General features: G+C 44.8%; 1 long non-coding RNA gene across 1 annotated transcript; it reads right to left on the bottom strand.

Moving 5' to 3' along the window:
- Window positions 1-1,595: 1,595 nt before the first annotated feature.
- On the bottom strand, window positions 1,596-17,344 carry LOC142826771 (uncharacterized). Its single transcript, XR_012901006.2, has 3 exons — window positions 16,575-17,344; window positions 12,422-12,464; window positions 1,596-3,092 (listed from the first exon to the last, which is right to left on the bottom strand). It is a non-coding gene; the product is annotated as an uncharacterized LOC142826771 (long non-coding RNA).
- Between the last annotated feature and the right edge of the window lie 1,061 nt (window positions 17,345-18,405).

The following is an 18,405-nucleotide window of genomic DNA, read 5'->3' on the forward strand; positions in this document are numbered from 1 at the left end:
GCAGGTCTAAACTCAAAATAAGCTATGCAACTTGACCTAAACTAATTGGGAAGCTTAAATTAAAATAGCTTACCTTGACTTTGGTGCTGCCTATACAGCACTTATTTCGAAATAGAGCACTATTCCCCTGGCTTCCCTTACTCCTCATACAATGAGGGTTACAGGAGTTGGACTAAGAAGCCAAGCCTGTTATTTTGAATTTATTTCAAAATAATGAGCTTGCTGTGTAGACCCTCACTGTGTTATTTCGGGCTGCTGTGTAGACATAGCCTAAATGACCTGGTTCTAGCACAGTATTTTCCTGGTGCAGGATCTGCAGGAAGAAAGATGTAATGCTGCCCTCTGAGGACCCCCTCACTAGCTATGACATAGGGGTTTGGGGAGCAGGGTATGGTTAGGGGTAGGAGTGGCATGGTAGAGCTGTTGTATGTAGTTCTGCAGAGATTCCAGGCAGTTCTTTGGCTTTCTGGATAACAAAGGAAGTCTATTGAAGCTTAGAAAGATAGATCTGGAGAGCTAAATTATAGTGGGAGCCTCATCAAAGCAGCCCATCATTACGAGGAAGCAAACGTGGCTCATTAGAGACACCTTAACTCCACCATTCCCTGGAATGTGAGTCTTGTGATGTGGCTTTTACAGGCTCAGCACAGAATCTCACCCCGAGTACTCTCATTAACTGCAAGGGGAGTACTCACAACATTTTAAAGTTAAGACTTAGATGGATTGGGTGGGGTTAAGCCCCAATGAAGGTTTAAAGTTGTAAATTTATTAAGATGAGCAGGGAAGCTTCCCCCTACTGATGCTTAAAACAATTTTCTGTGAAGTTAGTTTAACAATGCATTAGCACATTTCCTTTTTGTGTCTTTGCAATAGAAAAGGATAGAAACAATTACTTCATCCGGACTACTCCTCATGGCTTGTCCTCACCACATCAGTAATGGGTTTCAGGATCATACCCTAAAACTAGAACTGACATACTATTAGCCAACTTTTCTCCATTGCTGTTTCATAGTTATAATTCTCAAAGCAATTTATTAATAATATTCCATACCTGGTCATCATTTAACAAGTCCCACTCAAAATTGCTTTAATTAGCCACTATTGTTGTTGTTACCCCTACATTTCCCATATGTTAGCATTTTTTGTTGTTGCTGATATTAAAAAGTCTAAGATAATAAACCTTCTGAAAAAAGACTGAAGTGGGATAGTTTAACTTTCCCACTGATTTTTTTTTAAAAAAATGTTTAAATATCCAATTTACTGTGTGTAATCAGATGTAGGGTTTGCCACAGGGATATTATATATGTGAGGGTGGCATTTACTATACTAATTTAGATTGTTCCATTATAACTCCCCTTTACAGTTGTTAAGATTTTTCTCAAACTCATACCTTTCAGGATTAAATTTTCCAGAGCTGATCTCTGACCAAAGAAAATTAAAAATCTCAGCAAACTCTGATCAGCTATTTTTTAGTTCTGTATGCCATCTGTACTTGTGAAGAACTTTGAGGTCATTAGATAACAGGCACTGTGAGAGTATAAAGTATTATTTTTATTATGAAGACACCTCAGGTTCAATTTACCCAATGGGAATTTAACTGAAATAAAGCATGTAGGATAGATAAAATTCTTTTGATCCCTTTGTTTGATCATATCCACTATGTAACCCATTCACGTAGGCCCTCATCCTGCAGTGGAATAAAAGGGAGTTTTGGTCTTGATTTTAGTGGGAGAAAGTTTATATCCTTTATTACCAAACATTGAGCAAAACTATTCCATATTAAAATGCTGTGATTACACAAATGTTCTTTGATGTGGTTAAGGCTCTGGTATAAGAAAACTGTGTCAAAGCAAATGAGTATTTACATCAAAGACAGAGATTTTACTGAGGCAAGAGGAGTCAAAGAAAAGAAAAAAAATCTTTTGAATAAAAAGACAAATGCTTCCATTTCACTGTTTATATTAGTTAGAGTTTTATCAACTTTGTAAAATCATACTTCTACTAACAGTTGCACAAAACAATGCAGGTTTGCATATGAAGTTTATTTTTAACGCTTAATTTCATCTGAGCTGAGCTAAGTTCCTGCCAGCCACTTTGGAAGATTTCTATTAAATGTCAGGCATAATTATATGAAACTTGTAAAAATTTATAATCATCATACTTTTGGAAGCTTTCAAGATTTTGGAGAACCTCTTAAGTATTACTAGTCTCATACTTAGCTTTCCTGTTAAGCATCCAGCTGCCTTGGATGTCATTAAAAATGTTTTTCATTCATTTCCCAAGTAATCAATTTAAACTTGAATAAAAATATTGAATTGACTATGAAGAAATATGACTGCTACTTTTGTAGTAAAGATGGTATTTTGATATGCTTTCTCTAGGAAAGGTATTTTAAGAAAACAGTTTATTGTAAAAAAAATGAGAACCATAATTTTTTTAATTGGCTTTGTCCAAAGAGAATCTTCAGCTAATCCTTGGGTTACGTCTACACTGGCAAGATTTTGCACAAATACTTTTAATGGAAGAGTTTTTCCGTTAAAAGTATTTGCGCAAGAGAGTGTCTACACTGGCATGTGCTTTTGTGCAAAAGATGTGCTTTTGCGCAAAAACATCCGTGCCAGTGTAGACGCTCTCTTGCACAAGAAAGCTCTGATGGCCATTTTAGCCATCGGACTTTCTTGCGCAAGAAATTAACATTGCCTGTCTACACTGGCCTCTTGCGCAAGAATACTTGTGCAAGAGGGCTTATCCCTGAGGGGGAGCGTCAGAGTATTTGTGCAAGAAGCACTGATTTTGTACATTACAACATCAGTGTTCTTGCGCAAATATTCGCGGCCAATGTAGACAGGTGGCAAGATTTTGCACAAAAGCAATTGCTTTTGCGCAAAATCTTGCCAATGTAGACATAACCTTGATGTGAGGATGTCTGCCAAAGGGATGCATTGGTGGGGTTGTAAGTGGTTGAGAAGCCCAATTCTTGAGTTGCAACTTTCTCCAAGGAGACGACAGGCATAATGTGAGAGGAGACATAGTTGTTGGCTGGACTGTGGTTTTCTTTCTTTACTCCTTCACTGCTTCTCTGTCTCTTGAGTCTGTGAATAACAAGAAGCCAATATACACAGTTCTTAGAAAAATGGACTAATAGTTTCGCCTATGTGTTATTGATTTAAATGCACATTTATGCTCATGAAATTGTAGCCATTCATTCCACTCCTTTCCTTGTAAAAATTCTGCAGGAGTTCTGTAGTGTTCACCATTCTTAAGCATGGCTACAAAGTTCTAATACAAAGTATTCTTATAGCTGAGAGAGCTCTTGCAGTGGAAAGTGCAGTAGGAAGCATGTAGCCCTGAAGCCTTCCACTTTCCTACCATATCAGCACATTAACCTAACAATTCAGATGAAAGAGAACTAGAATTCCGCATTGGTGTCAGTACAAATATTTTAATCTTGCCTGATATACTGTAAGGACCATAAAGACCATATTAAATCTAAAGATTTTTTAAAATGAATATCCAATTTTAGAGTATTTGTTAAATGCAGGGGGAGGGGAGAAAATATGATTAAGAGTAGCACCAAGACTCAGGTCTCTGGAAATGTGTTCCTGTAGCTGTAGAAGTCTTATAAATCACATAAGTGTTTTTCAGGTTGTAGGTTCAGCTGTGTAATCCTTCACTTCCTTTCACAGGAGGTCTGAAATGGGATTACATCAATGTTAACTCGGTATCCTTCTAGTGCACTTTGCTGGCATTGTGCTTAGAGAGCACTAGGATTTCTCAATACTTAGGCACTCAACGGTGTTGTTAGGAATAAAAAAAAACCTCTCAACACCTGTTTGCAAATACCCCTTGAGACATTATGAGTCAAAGACATATTTTTTCATACATAAAATTTCACAAGCATATGCCACAGATTGGTTTTGTATGGTGCCTCTTCCATTTGTGTTTGGAGACTGGCCACTTTCAGAATGAACATGTTGTAAGATACATCCTTTGTGAGGCTTCCCATTAAAAACAGATTTTGTAAATCAAATCCTCATCCAAATGAAGCTGATGGCAAAACAAGGGCCAGGTTTTCATTCATGGATATTAGGGTTCAGATCTTCATGAGTGTCTAACTTCCACTGAAATGAAAGGCACCTAAATACCCATGAGGATCTGAGCCTAGCTGAGTAGGTTCTCTGTTAGGCAATACTATGGGAAATTGTGGACAGTAATTCCTCTCTTCTGGCCTCATCCTCCACTCCTTACTTATGTGAGTAATCACTGAAGCCATGTGATTGCCCAATTGAAGGCAATAACATTATTGGCATGAAATAGAATAGCAGAATCAGGACCCATATTTAGGAAGTGCTACTACCTTACAATACAAACTCTATGAAGTGTGGCTAGTAAATGAAACAATAACACAGTAGAACCACAGAGTTATGAACACCAGAATTATGAACTGACCAGTCAACCATACACCTTGTTTGGAACCAAAATACGCAATCAGCCAGCAGCAGAGATAAAATAAAATAAAGCAAGTACAAAGAGTGTGTTAAATGTAAACTCCTACAATAATGTAAAAAAATCTGAAAAATAAGAAAACTCTGTACTTGTTTCATTTAAAGATAGTTGAAAGCAGCATTTTTCTTTTGAATAGCAAAGTTTCAAACCTGTAATGAGTCAGAGTTTAGTTGCAACTTTTGAAAGAACAGCCAGCATAATGTTTTGTTCTGAGATACAAACTTTTCAGAGTTACAAAAAACATCTTTTCTCAAGGTGTTTGTAATTTTGAGGTTCTCCTGAATTACAATGTATATGGCAATCCTCATAATCAGTACCTTCCCGTGCACCATCATAAATTTATTGTGGCTGTATAAAAGCTAAGTAGCCTACATTTCTTCTTTGGGAAAGGCTGGTGACCTTCTCAGAGAGTAGTTACTAACAGTTCACAAACATGCTGGAAGGACATAAAGTGGGGTTCCGCAGCATCAGTTCTGGGACCGGTTCTGTTCAATATCTTCATCAACAATTTAGATACTGGCATAGAGAGTACGCTTATTAAGTTTGCAGATAATACCAATCTGGAAGGGGTTGGCAAGTGCTTTGGAGGATTGGGTCAAAATTCCAAATGATCCGGACAAACTAGAGAAATGGTCTCAAGTAAACAGGATAAAGTTTAATAGGAAAAATGCAAAGTATTCCACTTAGGAAGTGTAGTGGGGCGGACTGGCCGCCCACTGAACTGGAGGGGGAGGAACCCCTCCGGACACCCTGTTGGGCTGAGGCTAACCCCGCCCTGTCACCTGACCGGAAGCCAAGGGGCGGGCCAAGGCCTATAAAACCCCAGGCAGCAGCCGCAGTGGGAGGTGAGCCAGTCAAGTGGCTAGAGGCCCCTCCTGGGCTCCCAGCTTGGGGAGTGAGGACTGAGGCCTGGCCGGGGCCGCCTGCCTGCCGGGGCCCCGAGGCAGACTACCAGTTCCCAGCCTGGGAAGCGGAGGCCCGGCTCAACTGCCCAACCCTGCCCGCACCTGAAACCCAGCTGAGCCCCAGGGACCTGCAAGCGGCCACAGACCGGACCGGGCTGCCTGGGTGGGACAAGACTCTCCTGAACTTCCTGGCTCCACTGCCCGACACCAAGGTACCGCCTGAGGGGGAGAACGGAAGTGGCCCAGGGGTAGTGGGGCTGTTAAAGGCCCCTGGGCCGGCGTGTTTCGGGCCCGGAGCCCCCCGCTGAGCCAAAGCAGCCTGCACGGCTGCCCTAGGGCCCTGGGCCGGGGTGCAGTGGAGTGGGTGGGCCTGCGCCCCCCCCGTCACCCACCGGTTGGGTGGCAGTCTCCCTCCCTCCCCCCTGCTACAGGCGATCCGCCTGCACCCCTTCTGAACAAGGAGCTCCCTGACTGAGTGTTTGTTGCCACGCCCTGAACTGAGGGCCTGGCCCCTGCTTGAAACTGATTGGGTTCGCTTGCGGGCACACCCCGAACTAAAGGCGGAAGCACACCCAGTGGACTAGCTAGGCCGGCCTTAAAGGGGCAGCACAGTGGGGCGGACTGGCTGCCCACTAAACCGGAGGGGGGAGGACCCACGTCCTGACAAGCAAGAAGGTGGTGGAGAATGTGGGTACCATAGCGATATAGTCGATCCCGCCCCTGACGTGAGGGGCTGAGCGTGTGCCTCAGTGTACCCTAACCGGAAATATTTTTTTTTGTTTGTGGGTGGTTCTTCACTTTTTTCCCTTCCGGTCCTGTGATTTCGTGTGAGAGGAACATGGAGTGGGACGTGGTGCTCAAGGTGCTGGCTGAGGGTCAGCAACAGCAACAGAAGCTCTTAGCTCAACAGTTGGCGGCACAGCACCAACAACAGCAGGAGCTACTGCGGCAGCTGGGCGCCCCACATGGCCAGCTCCGACAGGAGAGGGCGAAGCAAAACCAGACGGGTACCGCAGCCACCCCGGCTCTCCCGGATGGCCCACCCATCCTCACGACGCCGGGACCGGCGGGGGTCCCAATGGTGTTTGCCCTCGATTCGGGGTGCAGCCAGACGCTCATCCACCCCGATGTCCTCCCAGCCGTCGTGGTGCCCGAAGGGGAGTTGCAGCTGCGGTGTGTCCATGGGGACGTGAGGACGTATCCACGGGTTCGACTCCTCCTGACTATTCAAGGCATCACCCGAATAATGCAAGTAGTGGTAGTGGCCAATTTGCCATACCCCATGGTGTTGGGCCATGATTGGCCAGGACTTACAGCCCTCATCCATGAGACTGGCCGTGGGGAGCCGCCTACGCTGACTGAGCTAGACCGGGAACTCCTGGGAGAGGATCCCCAGGGGGCCCGAATGCGGGGGTCGCTCCACAGCAGGGAGCCAGCAGAGGTCGAGGCGCCTGAGCTGACAGACCCTGTGCCCTCAGACCTGGAGGATGCCCCGATTTCTCTGGACTCGATGGACTTTCCCCAGGACCAGCGAGACGATCCCACCCTACAAGCAGCCTACGACCAACTCGCCTGTGTCGACGGGACTGTGGTTGAGCCGCAAAGGGCTACACAGTGGCCCCGGTTTGAGCTACGAGCAGACAGTCTCTACCGGGTCATGCGGAACACGCAAACTCAGGAGGAAGAAGCCCAGTTACTGGTACCCCGGGCACATCGGCGGGCAGTGTTGAGACTGGCTCACGACATTCCCGCTGCAGGTCACCTTGGGCACAAGAAGACCCTGGCCCAAGTTCTGGCCCGTTTTTTTTGGCCAGGAGTGTATAAGGAAGTCAAAGACTATTGTCAGTCCTGCCCCGCCTGCCAGCTAGCCGCCGCCCCGGGGGTGCCAAAAGCCCCACTCGTTCCATTACCAGTGGTAGGGACCCCCTTCGAGCGGGTTGCCCTGGACATAGTGGGGCCCTTTCCACGGAGCAAGGCGGGGTTCCGCTATATCCTGACGCTCATAGACTAAGCGACCAGGTTCCCCGAAGCTATCCCCCTCCGAAATACCCACGCCCACACCATCGTGAACGAACTGGTCCGAATCTTTGCCTGGGTAGGGCTACCGAGGGAGCTACTGACCGACCAAGGAACAAACTTTACGTCCCGGCTGCTGCATCAGGTCTGCGACATTTTAGGCATTTGCAAGTTACAGACCTCCGTCTACCACCCCCAGACTGATGGGCTGGTAGAACGGTTTAACCGCACCCTAAAGGGGATGCTGAGGAAATTTCCACCAGCTGAAATGAAACACTGGGACCAGCTAGTTCCTTTGCTCTTGATGGCTGTGCGAGAGGTGCCACAGGCCTCCACTCGATTTTCCCCTTTCGAGCTCCTCTACGGCAGACGCCCTCGCGGCATCCTCAACTTGATGAAGGAGGCCTGGGAATGAACCCCCTCTACCTCGGTAGGATTCTTGCAGCACGTACTCCGGCTCCAGGAGAGACTCGCTCAGGCGGGGGCCATGGCTCAAGAGAACCTGCAGGCGGCCCAAAGCGCGCAGGAGTGGGGGTACAACCGGGAAGCCCGGGAAAGAGCATTCGAACCCGGGGATAGGATACTGCTGTTACTCCTGTCTGAGGAGTCAAAATTGTTGGCCCGCTGGCAGGGACCTTATGAGGTTTCTCGCCGATGGAGCCCGGTCACCTACGAAATTTATCAGCCAGACCGGCGAAAGAAAAAACAAATTACTACATAAACCTCCTCAAACCCTGGTGAGAACGAGAAGGACTGATGGTCGCTCCATACCCCCCGGAACCCGTACTAGGTCCCCAGGTAGCAGAGGTCAATGAAGGAGGGGAACCCCCGTTAGGGGATACCCTGTCCAAGGACCAACGGAAGCAAGCCCAGCGGCTCATTGGAGCGTTCCCCAATACGTTCAATTCGAGGCTGGGCCAAACCTCAGTGGTAACCCATAGCATCCGAACCACGCCCGGACAGGTCGTTCGGGAAGGGAACAGACCTCTTCCTCGACGGATGCGCGACGGGGTGGAACAGGAGGTTCGGACCATGTTGGGGTTGGGGGTGATCGAACGATCCAAGAGTGAATGGAGGAGCCCCATCGTGCTGGTCCCTAAACCGGATGGAAGTATTAGATTTTGCATTGATTTTCGAAAGGTCAACGCTATGTCAAAGTTTGATGCCTACCCGATGCCGCGGACGGATGAGCTCCTGGAGCGCCTGGGGAAAGCCAGTTTCATAACAACCCTAGACCTTACCAAGGGCTATTGGCAGATCCTGTTGGACCAGGAGTCCCGAGAGAAAACAGCTTTCACTACCCCATCAGGGTTCTTCCACTTTGTGTGCATGCCATTCGGTCTCCATGGGGCACCCGCCACCTTTCAGCAGATGATCGACCGCCTGCTCGCGCCCCATCTGGAGTATGCTGCGGCCTACCTTGATGACGTGGTCATCTACAGTAGCAGCTGGGAGGAACACGTAGACTGAGTGGCGGCGGTACTACGAACGCTCCGGGACGCAGGTCTCACGGCCAACCCAAAAAAAATGTAAAATCGGCTGGCAGGAGACCACCTATTTAGGTTATAGGTTAGGACGCGGATTAATCCAACCCCTGGTGGGAAAGGTGGAGACTATACAGAATTATCCCCTACCAACAACCAAAAGGAAGGTCCGGCAATTCCTGGGACTGGCGGGGTACTACCGCCGATTTGTTCCCCAATTCGCCAGCTTGGCCGCTCCTCTCACTACACTACTTACGAAGGAGAAACCCCAGAGAGTGAGATGGAGCCCAGCGTGTGACAAGGCCTTTCAGCAACTCAAAGAGGCTATGTGCAGTGAGCCTGTCTTGTTTAGCCCGGACTTTGACAAACCCTTTGTTGTTCAGACAGATGCCTCAGCCAGTGGGCTGGGTGCCGTACTCTCCCAGGAGGTCAACGGAGAAGAACGCCCGGTGGTCTACATCAGCCGCAAACTATTTCCCCGAGAATGCCAGTACTCCGTGATAAAAAGGGAGGCCCTGGCCATCAAATGGGTGGTCGAAGCCTTAAGGTACTACCTGCTGGGAGATGCGTTTACTTTATTTACAGACCATGCCCCGCTAAAGTGGTTACAAAATATGCGGGACACCAATAGCCGACTTATGAGGTGGTACTTAACCCTCCAACCCTATGTATTCTCCATCCGCCACAGGACAGGAAAGGCAAACGCCAATGCAGATGCGTTGTCTCGCCTGGCGGAGGAGCAAGGGCCCAGTCCCGAGGATCGGGGCCTGGACTTAAGGGGGGAGGTGTGTAGTGGGGCGGACTGGCCGCCCACTGAACCGGAGGGGGAGGAACCCCTCCGGATGCCCTGTTGGGCTGAGGCTAACCCCACCCTGTCACCTGACCGGAAGCCAAGGGGCGGGCCCAGGCCTATAAAACCCCAGGCAGCAGCCGCAGTGGGAGGTGAGCCTGCCAAGTGGCTAGAGGCCCCTCCTGGGCTCCCAGCTTGGGAGTGAGGACTGCCTGGCCGGGGCTACCTGCCTGCCAGGGCCCCGAGGCAGACTACCAGTTCCCGGCCTGGGAAGGGAAGGCCCGGCTCAACCGTCCGACCCTGCCCGCACCTGAAACCCAGCTGAGCCCCAGGGACCTGCAAGCGGCCACAGACCGGACCGGGCTGCCTGGGTGGGACAAGACTCTCCTGAACTTCCCGGCTCCACTGCCCGACACCAAGGTACCGCCTGAGGGGGAGAACGGAAGTGGCCCAGGGGAAGTGGGGCTGTTAAAGGCCCCTGGGCCGGCGTGTTTCAGGTCCGGAGCCCCCCGCTGAGCCAAAGCAGCCTGCACGGCTGCCCTAGGGCCCTGGGCTGGGGCGCAGTGGAGTGGGTGGGCCTGCGCCCCCCCTGTCACCCACCGGTTGGGTGGCAGTCTCCCTCCCTCCCCCCTGCTACAGGCGATCCGCCTGCACCCCTTCTGAACAAGGAGCTCCCTGACTGAGTGTTTGTTGCCACGCCCTGAACTGAGGGCCTGGCCCCTGCTTGAAATTGATTGGGTTCGCTTGCGGGCACACCCCGAACTAAAGGCGGGAGCACACCCAGTGGACTAGCTAGGCCGGCCTTAAAGGGGCAGCGCAGTGGGGCAGACTGGCCCACGTCTGGACAAGCAAGAAGGCTACAGGAAGGAACAATACATTTCACACATACAAAATGTAAAATGACTGTCTAGGAAGGAGAGCTGCAGAAAGGGATCTAGGGGTCATAATGGACCACAAGCTACATATGAGTCAATGGTGTGACACTGTTGCAAAAAAAGCAAACATGAATCTGGGATGCATCAACAGTAGTGTTGTAAGCAAGACATAAGTCATTCTTCTGCACTACTCTGTGCTGATTAGGCCCCAGTTAGAGTATTGTGTCCAGTTCTGGGCACCACATTTCAAGAAAGATGTGGAGAAATTAGAGAAGATCCTGAGAAGAGCAACAACAATGATTAAAGGTCTAGAAAATGTGACCTATGAGGGAATACTGAAATAATTCGGCTTGTTTAGTTTAGAAAAGAGAAGACGGAGAAGGGAACATGACATCAGTTTTCAAGTATCTAAAAGGGTGTTATAAAGGAGAGAGAAAAATTGTTATCCTTGGCCTCTGAAGATAGAACAAGAAGCAACAGGCTTAAATTGCAGCAAAAGTGGTTTAGGTTGGACATTAGGAAGAACATCCTAACTGTCAGGATGGTTAAACCCTGGAATAAATAGCCTATGGGGGTTGTGGAGTCTCCATCACTGGAGATATTTAAGAGCATATTGGATAGCCATCTTTCAGGGATGGTCTAGATGGTGCTTGGTCCTGCCGTGAGGGAAGGGGACTAGACTTGGTGTCCTCTCAAGGTTCTTCCAGTACTAGTATTCTAGGATGCTATGACTCTATGATTCTATGTTTCTAACTGTGGCTCCTTTAGGAGGTAATGAGCTTCTTAGGGTGCGGTGAGAACCCCCAGGAGCCTTCCAAAGTTTGCAGTATAGGGGTTCCAAATTTCTTATATATTTAGACCTTCAAATCATTGAGGGGAGGACCTTTGCCATATACAATTTTTTGAGAGTTTTAGACCTGTTCAAGTTTGAACATTTGTTGGCTCTACGCTGGTGGTCACTATATTGTAACTGTGACTCATTTCAACCGTAACACTTTAGTGTTCTTGAGAGGCAATATATACTCTGAATTCTGACATGAGCTTGCAGCCTTAGCTCTGCCCTCACAAAACTTTTTTTGGACAGAGGATAATTATTTTTGTTAATTGTAAAACATAGTAATAATAGAACTCACATTCCAGTTACTGGTTTGAGAAATCTTGTACTGTTCCATAGCACTGCCATTCAAAATCGTGCTGAAACATATGTCAATGTGATGTTTTCACTTACTTCATGCTAAAAATACAACTACAGCCTTGACCTATCTTCCATATGTTTATCTATATCATCATCATCACCATACTAAGCTGTTGGGCAATAATACAAAACAGAAGGGAGAATGAAATGCACAGGTGCTACTTATACTTCAAAAGCTTCAAGTTGAACTTTAATGAGATAGGGCTACAGATTTAGAAATCCCAGCTTCTATTCCATTAGAATGATGATTCCTATTCAGTTTTGCCAGCAATTTCATTACCTGACTTCAAGTGCAGAAATTGGACCTTTTCTTGGGAATATCACATTATATGTCAATGTAAATTCAAAAAAGAATAAAAGAGGGTTTAGATGTGTATAAAATAGATTAACATCCTATAAAATTAAGGATGGGGGTTCCAATAATATGCACAAAGATTTCAGCTAGCAACTTGATTTTTAAGGGAAACATTTGTTTTCTGAAATTTCATTGCCACTAGTAGATTAAATATCCAGACTATATAAGATCCTAAAACTGAGCACCAGTAGCTAGTATGTCCAGTGGTGCCAGAAAAGAAGGGACATTCAGTACTGTCTTGCTGAACTTCTCAAGTTTTCTATTTGAGCCTAGGGGAATTCCAAAGTGTCCTTACCTCCAGTGGTACACTGCTCACACATTTTCAGTCTGCTTGACATCTGCAAAACATTCAGGCTATGTACAGGCTATTTGGAGACAGAATCATATTAAATCTGAAAGCAAATTCGATCTCTTCCCAATTTTGGAGTTACATTGAATCATAATATGCCATGTGGAACCACAGTATGTCACTTCATGTCACTTTGTTTTGTGATATAATTCCACATAACCATGCACTTCATAGCTGAAGTCAATTACACTGACTGTTTACATACAAAGCAAGAAACATACCAGTCGTACATCAGCTGCCATGCATCCAGCACTCATAGGCTGTGTCCAGACTCAGGGTTTTTTTCAAAAAAAAGTAGACTTTTTTCGAAAAAAATTCACCTGCGTCTAGACTACAGCCGCGTTCTTTCGAAATTAAATCAAAAGAACACGGCTTTTCTTTCGACGGCGGTAAACCTCATTTCACAAGGAAGAACGCCTTTTTTCGAAAGTGCCTTTTCGAAAAAAAGGCATTCTTGAATGCCAACAGGGCTTTTTAGAAAGAGAGCATCCAGACTCACTCACTGCTTTCTTTCGAAAAAGCAGCTTGCTTTTTCGAAAGTTCCGCTTGCAGTCTAGATGCTCTTTTTCAAAAGAGGCTTTTTCGAAAGTATCTTTCGAAAAAGCCTCTTTCAAAAGAGGCTTGCAGTCTAGACATAGTCCTAGGAAAGAACTGTAGGGGAAAAAAGGCAAAAGGTGACAAGGGAAAGCGAAATATTGGGTTAGGGCACAATTTTATTAGAATCAATACCTTTTGCAGCAACATAACTTTAAGAGAAATTATGATTGGAAAAAATCAAAACATTTTATTTTGACTGTATCATTTCCTTTAAATAATGTCAAAATGTTTTATTGGGATAATGGAGATACATTTTAGTTTGGCTTGTGCATTATATTAGAGTATTAAATTTTTTATTGTACTTAATATTTTAATATGCTATAAAAGTTAAAACAAAATTAATTATTGTTATTAAATTAAAAGCATTTGACATTATTGACACAATATTTTTGTGAATAATTTTTTAAATTTGCATTTCAAAGGAATATTTGAAATTTTGGCTTTTCAGTTCTCATTGGGAAAATGTAGAAATTTTAATATTTCACAATTTCTTGATGATCAGAAAATCCTGTTTCTAACTAGCACCAATGAAAACATTTGCAGAGTGCTTAGTGTGAAATGTTGTAAAGAAGTTTATGTAGCATTAGAAAATATTTGGTTGTCTTTAGTTTGATTAAACTGGAAACAACAGATCTAGGTTAGTTCATTTGTATTTCACAACCGGTTTGCTCATCTATGACATCAAGAGATACACTCAAATTTCTCTATGTCCATCATCTTCCTTTTTTGCAACTCTGAATTCTGAAATTCACAGAGCCATCAATAAATAAAAAAAATGTCCTGAATTTTGCTTTGAGGTTTGAGTTTACTCTGAAGATCAGACTCTGAAATAGGTGAAAGTTACCCTAAAAATGAAGGATAGTGAAGGACTACATGCCTTGAAATAAGGGACACAATGGCTATGTCTAGACTACAGGCTTCTTACACAAGAAGCTTTTTTTGGAAGAGATCTTCTGGAAAAACTTCTTGGTCAAAAGAGCGTCCACACTGCAAAAGCACATCGAAAAAGCAATGCACTTTTTTGAAATACAGCATACAGACTGCCTGGATGATATCTCGCATGTAAGCAATGTTTGCTATGGACAGAATGGCCACCAGGGCACCTATGCTTTTTCCTCTTCCTTCTTCTTCCAGAAAAACTCACTCTTTCCTGTCCACACACACCTTTTTGCGAAAGAGGTCTTTCTCAAAAAGGCTTCTTCCTCATAGAAAGAGGAATACCAATTGTGCAAAAACTCCTCTGTTCTTTTAATTTACTCTCAAAAGAACACACTTGCAGTGTGGACGTTCTGTGAGTTTTGTCAAAAAAAGGCCGTTTTTCTGACAAAACTCTGTAGTCTAGACATACCCAATGTGATAAACCTTTTTAAACAAATGAGCACACTGTTATATATCTAACAGATATGATAATATCCAGAATGAACCTTAGTGAATTTAAGATTTACTGAATTAAATTCAAGTATGTTTAGGAATTTACTGTATTTAAAGACAAATATATACTCTTGAGGAACTGTATGCATTTTCATGGGGTTGGAGGAATACAGTCCTCCAAGAACTACAGACAGTGAGGGGTAGTTAGGAAAATTCATGAAGGTTGTAAACCTCCAGAGAATTATGCCCAGCTGGAGAGAGGCTGGTTCTGAATCAATTCTCCATAAATCAACCGATAAACAAAGGACTTTTGATTGTATAACCTCAGTTAAAACTGACTCAGGGTTTTACTTCTGATCCAGAAAACAGATAGGACCTTTGAGGCAAGTGAGAAAGAGAAACATTCAAAAGGTTTTGGCCAACATAACTCCCAATATGAAGTCAGTGCTTTTTCTGAGCTGAAACTATGATGAATTTTGTTAGAGTTAGGGAAAGGGAACATGACGTGGTAGTCTTCATACCATGTGTGTATGTTCATTTATGGGTATTAATATGTTTTCTCTGTAATGCCTTTCCCTTAAGAATAAATGTAATTCCATATAAAGAGTTGTGCACGGTAACTTTAAACTGTGAGCAATCACACTCTCTGTGGTACGTGAGGAGAAAAGTAAAACAGATCTGCTTAGGTAGTCTGTCTTTTCTCAGGGGTAGCACAGTCAGTAAATTGTGCACCCTGGAATTAACTCTCTTAGGGTATGTCTACACTAGTCCCCTAGTTCGATCTAGGGAGGCCAATGAGGGCGACCGAAATTGCAAATGAAGCGTGCGATTTAAATATCCCATGCTTCATTAGCATGTTCCCAGTCATTCGCCATTTTAGAAATTAACTAGCCCAAAGTAACTGCCCGCGTCTACACCCGGCAGTGAAATGGGATTCTGAATTAAAGCCCTAAATCGAATTAGCTGTTATTCCTCCTGGAATGAGGTTTACCAGCTAATTCAATTTAAGGGCTTTAATTCAGAATCCCGTTTCACTGCCGTGTGTGGACATGGGCAGTTACTTCAGGCTAGTCAATTTCTAAAATGGCGACCGACCAGGAACATGCTAATGAAGCACGGGATATTTAAATCCCGCACTTCATTTGCAATTTTGGTCGCCCTAATTAGCCTCCCTAGATCGAACTAGGGGGCTAGTGTAGACATGCCCTTAGGAAGAAGAGAGATTTATGTCTCCACCCAAGAGAAAGGACAGCTGAGGAGAATGCAGCTTAGGGCAGGTCTACCCATGGGATAAACTAAATTATGCAACTTCAGGTATGTGAATAATATACCTTACACTGATGTCATGGGTTGAATACACTGCAGTGGATCAACAAGAGAAACTCTCTGATCTACTTTCCTTAAGCTTCTCATTCTGGTGGAGTATTAGAGTTGATGGGGGCAGTTGATTTAATGGGCCTTCACTAGACTCTCTAACTCAACCCCCAGAGATCAATTGCCATAGCTTCAATTCATTGGTAGTTGGAGACAAGCTCTGAGAGTGGGTTATCTACTAGACCTTGAAGATGGATTACAGGTGTAGTTGCCCTGAAATTTGACAGCATTCAAGGATGGTGACAACCTCCATGGGCCCCTGGGCAAGGTGTGTGTGGGGGGGGGGGGGGGCTGGCTCCACGCTTCCACAATAGGTGAGGCCTTAGGTGGAAGTGGCAGGGCAGCAGACACCAACCCTGAGCACCCACCCAGTGAGTACCATGCTGACCCCCAGGCAGCCCTCAGTGCTGCATGGCAGGCTTTGCTCCCCCCGCCCCAGGCCTCAGAGCTGCATGGAGGGCATGGCACAGCACTCCAGCAGTGACATAAAAGACCCAGGAATCAGGCTGCTGCTCTACTGCAATAGTGACAGCAGTGGCCAGGAGCCCCTTTGGATAGCCAGTCCCTAGGGCAACCATCCCCCATCCTCCTTGACAGCGGGTCTGACAGTATGTAAACACATCCCAATAGCCTAGAACTTATTATAACAGAATTAGACAAGGATTCACATTCCTTTTTAAACCTCCTTTTCTAAAGCCAAAGCAGTAAGTGTCTGAAGAGAACACTTGGGAGACATTAGGAGTGAATACAGAGATACCTTAGGCTGTGCCACTGCTGCTGCTGCCATCACCTCCAGCCGCTGAGCTCTGCTGCTGTTGTTGCTGCTGCTGCACTCTGATTTACTGTGCCAGTTGCCATTCCATGCAGTGCACACAAACATGACACTTCTCTGAATGAAGCTATGATGATGCTGCCAGAAAATTATATGCTTGGGATGTACCAACACATATCTCTGGAGGAACAGGGGAATATTAGTTAGTTATTCCCTCTCACACACTATACAATAGACTGATCATTATGATACCTAGCTGTGTAGTGTCCTTTGTGGAGACACTGAGGATTGGTAATTTCCCACTCCCCATACTCTCTCTCTCTCATGTGGTGGTATCACCAGGACTTTGCAATGGCAATGAGAACCCTAGGGCAACTTTAAAAACCATTGTCAGATGTGGCATGTGCCACCCAAAGCCATCCATGCTTGAGAGGTGTTGGTCTGAGCTCTAGTGCACCACTATTTTCAAATGAAACTCATTCCAAAAGAATGCTCTTTCATCAGTCCTTGGGTCAAATCTAAGGGAAATGATATATTTTTAAGGTTTTGTTGGTATCTGTGAACTGAAATGTATTTGCGTGGAAGGTTGGCATACCTTTATAGTGTGTCACACTAGCAGCAGTATTGATGAAAATCTACTAATGCTGATTAAACTAATTGAGTACTGCTGGTTTGTTCCTAACCCACCCCTCACCCCCTCCAGAATTGCTGGGTTGGTTTGTTTTTTCTTCAAAGAAATCTGTGAGATCACATGAGTTACCTGTGGTAAATTACATTATTTTTTACTTTGGCATCTATTTCCTCATAATTATTTATGTAAAATGTTCAGTATTATGTATGTTTCTGTAAATGGAAAAGTTTTGATTTTATTTTTTTACCTTATACACATCTAATCACATGAATACACACACACACACAAAGACAGACAAAATGAAATAAAACAAAAAAGACAGCATCAGATATAAAGATTTTAAAGTGCTCTCTGTTTTCTATGACAAGCAATTATGGAGATGGTGTTCAAGTGTATGGCTATATTTAAGAGAGACCATTGACCTGTGATGCCCATGAACTCTTCAGTGCAGACATGTTTCCTAAACCTTTTGTTCCATTTAATCTGCCTCAGTTCTTCTACAAAGATCTCCCCTGACAGAATGGCATCAAAAGAAACAATGGCCTTTTCCTAAATAAAAAGGATGCAGCTTTGGGCAGTCTGCCTTTACAAGCACCAACAACATTTCTTTCAAAGGCACCTGCTGTTACACATCAACCAGAGCTTGAAAAGGACAGAGACAATGACAGCTTTCCTTTTTTCCACTGTGTGAAACAAGAGTCATGAATTCTATTTAGGCAGCTTTAATTTACAGTGTGCATGCAAGCACTTGCTTCCTTAACCTTCTAAATCATGAATCATGAGGGAAACAAGTCATTTCTATAGAAATAACCTTAAAAAGAGCTTTGCTTTGAAAACATTCAGAGTTTCACATGTGTGTAGTTGGGCATGAAGCATCAAGTTAAACACTCACACAGAGAATATACAGCTTATCCTCCATTAACACATTTGTGCATTCCTAATTTATACAGGGTTAAGGCTATTGCCTTTTTTAGGGTTGAACACAGCATGACTGATAAAGGAGAAAAATAGACCATGGTATTGCTCTTAAATAATGCCAATTTCCATGACAGCAAGAAGTAGTGACTGAAAAAATAAACACAAATGGCAGTTCTGCTGGCAACTTTAGGATCATTACCCAAGTGAGCCAGAGAATAAGAATTGTATTTTATGGAAATGTTGGGGGTTTCAATATATGTTTTCATT

This window comes from Pelodiscus sinensis, chromosome 2 (genome assembly GCF_052426305.1).
Source record: "Pelodiscus sinensis isolate ZL-2025 chromosome 2, ASM5242630v1, whole genome shotgun sequence".
Classification (NCBI taxonomy): Eukaryota; Metazoa; Chordata; order Testudines; family Trionychidae; genus Pelodiscus; species Pelodiscus sinensis.